This window comes from Triturus cristatus, chromosome 7 (assembly GCF_964204655.1).
Source record: "Triturus cristatus chromosome 7, aTriCri1.1, whole genome shotgun sequence".
Classification (NCBI taxonomy): Eukaryota; Metazoa; Chordata; class Amphibia; order Caudata; family Salamandridae; genus Triturus; species Triturus cristatus.
In genome coordinates, this window is record NC_140590.1 from 709,937,906 (window position 1) to 709,941,201 (window position 3,296).

Below are 3,296 nucleotides of genomic sequence, written 5' to 3' on the forward strand. Positions count from 1 at the left end.
AAGCTAAATTTACAGTGATAAACATTAATTGATATATACAAAATTCATTTTTTGTTTTGAGAAAGAAGACGCAACAAACATATTTGTACAAAAAAACATTAAATACATCAGTCATACCCATTCATACCACTCATATCATGTACAAATTACAATATACCACAAACATTGAAAAAGGCCATCAGTGCAATAGAACTCAGTACACTCTATTTGAATTAAACTAGAAGATTGGCCTTAAACTACAGGTCGACGCGTTTCAGATCCCCTTTCATGTGGAGATCCTCATCAGGACCTATGCGTAACTGAAACACAAAAGAAACAAAAAAACCTCATTTACTCAATGACCCTATATATTGTAAGTCACAGGCTGCCGAAGTCATTAGTGTGGTGTTTCATTGACCACATTTGGAATGTAAATTGGTGCTAAAAAATGGGCAGCACTGGCATCTCTTTTTGTTTTGTGTGCATAAATCTGGCATCTTGTACATGACACCGGCATTCCACAGTCACGCACCCGATATCTATACAATCTTTCTGGAGTGTAATACACATGATTGATGTATTTAGAGTGTATAAGGCGGTGTCTCCCATTTAAAGAGACCCCCCTAATCATAGCACAACAATATTGCCAGCATTTATCATCTAAAGCCCTGCCAAGCTCTGTCTGCCACGCCAGGCGTGCCTTTGTCATAGCAGGTCTCCTGGCATCCTGAGCGTAAGCATAAAGTCTGGACACCAGTTCCACAGGGGTAATGTCTGTACTGGAAAAGAAAGTGCTCATAAGTGGCACACAAGGAGGTTTCAGCGGATCATCACCCAGCAGGTCCCTTAAAGCATGGCGGGCTTTATAATAATGAAACTGGGTAAAGGGTGAGAGGGACCGAGGATCATCAGTGATTGATTCCCAACTCGTCATAACTCCGTAACAGAAAAAAATCCCCCACCCTGGTTATTCTTGGAGCGCGAAGGGCGCGTACTGCGCCCATCTCCATGCCCACCGGAAACCAAAAGCACCATTCTAACCGCACCTGCGGGAAGTACAAGGAGCCAGCTTGTCTCCTTATTAGGCTATGCCAAGCATGCAATGCAATATCCCTTTATTGCCCCATCACAGCAGCAGCAAGAGAAATAATTTAGAACTTTTAAACATTCTGATGAAAAATAAAGCTCAAGAACATGCAGCTCTCATCCCTCTTTTGTTCCAGCGACTCACAAAATGAGTACATACAATTGTCAAATAGTTTGCTTAATTTGTTGTTTGAACTAAGTGCACTGCTTGTGGGAAATATGTGAAAATAAGTGACTATGTTTACTTATATTTTTAGTATTTACATATGGCTGGAAGAGTTTGTGTGGGGATCTTTATTCTTTCAATAATTTTTTCTAATCAGTTTTAGCATTACTGAATTTTGTACTGAGGTGATTGTTTAGGTTACATTAGGATCTAAGGTAGTTCATTAAACTTTGGGCTAAAAACTTTGTAAAGTATTATACCTGATTGATTCAGGGCACAGTGAAGACCGTTAGGGGCATGAAGGGCCTGGTGAAGCACTCTTCTTTGTTGTCCCCGATACGGTGTTCATAAGCATATTGACTCAAGTGTATGGAGAAGTCAATTCCTTCATGTACGTGACTACCCAGTGGTAATCTCTCATTCTTAGTCCTCTAGACAATGCTGATAACTGCTTCTCTGGTCTTAGTGGTAATTTCTGATTCTGAGTCCTCTAGACAGTGCTGCAGCTACTTCTCTGGTCCCAGTGGTAATTCCTCATTCTAAGTCCTATAGGCAGTGCTGCTAGCTGCTTCTCTGATTCCTTCGGTAATTCCTCATTCTTAGTCCTCTAGACAATGCTACTAGCTGCTTCTCTGGTCCCAGTGGTAACTCCTCATTCTAAGTCCTCTAAACAGTACTGCAGCTGTGGCTCTGGTCTCTGTGGTAAATCCTCATTCTCACTCCTCTGGGCAGTGCTGCTAGCTGCTTCTCTGGTCTCGTCTGTAATTTTTTCGTTCTAAATCCTACACAGTGCTACTAGCTGCTTCTCTGGTCCCAGTGGTAATTCCTCATTCTAAGTCCTCTAGGCAGTGCTGCTAGCTGCTTCTCTGATTCCTTCGGTAATTCCTCATTCTTAGTCCTCTAGACAATGCTACTAGCTGCTTCTCTGCTCCCAGTGGTAACTCCTCATTCTAAGTCCTTTAAACAGTACTGCAGCTGTGGCTCTGGTCTCTGTGGTAAATCCTCATTCTCACTCCTCTGGGCAGTGCTGCTAGCTGCTTCTCTGGTCTCGTCTGTAATTTTTTCATTCTAAATCCTACACAGTGCTACTAGCTGCTTCTCTGGTCCTGTCGGTAATTCCTCATTCTAAGTCCTCTAGACAGTGCTGCTAGCTACTTCTCTGGTCCCAATGGTAATTACCCATTCTGAGTTCTCTAGACAGGGCCGCTAGCTGCTACTCTGGTCCGTCAGTAATTCCTCATTCTAAGTCCTCTAGGCAGTGCTGCTAGCTGCTTCTATGGTCCCGTCGGTAACTTTTCATTCTAAGTGCTCTAGGCAGTGTTACTAGCTGCTTCTCTGGTCCCTGTGGTAATTCCTTATTCTAAGTCCTCTAAGCAGTGCTGCTGACTGCATCTCTGGTCCCGTTGGCAATTCCTCATTCTAAGTCCTCTAGGCAGTGCTGCTGGCTGCTTCTATGGTCCCGTCGGTAATTTTTCATTCTAAGTGCTCTAGGCAGTGCTGCTAGCTGCTGCTCTGTCCCAAGTGGTAATTCCTCATTCTAAGTCCTCTAGGCAGTGCTGCTAGCTGCTTCTCTGGTCCCAGTGGTAATTCCTCATTCTAAGTCCTCTAGGCAGTGCTGCTAGCTGCTTCTCTGATTCCTTCGGTAATTCCTCATACTACGTCCTATAAACAGTGTTGCTAGCTGCGTTTCTGGTCCCGTTGGTAATTCCTCATTCTAAGTCCTCTAGGCAGTGCTGCTAGCTGCTACTCTGGTCTCATCTGTAATTCCTCATTCTAAGTCCTCCGGACAGTGCTGCAGCTGCTTCTCTGGTCCCAGTGGTAATTCCTCATTCTAAGTCCTCTAGGCAGTGCTGCTAGCTGCTTCTCTGATTCCTTCGGTAATTCCTCATACTACGTCCTATAAACAGTGTTGCTAGCTGCTTCTCTGGTCCCGTTGGTAATTCCTCATTCTAAGTCCTCTGGACAGTGTTGCTAGCTGCTTCTCTGGTCCCTTTGGTAATTCCTCATTCTAAGTCCTCTGGACAGTGCTGCTAGTAGCTTCTCCGGTCCCGTCAGTAACTCCTCC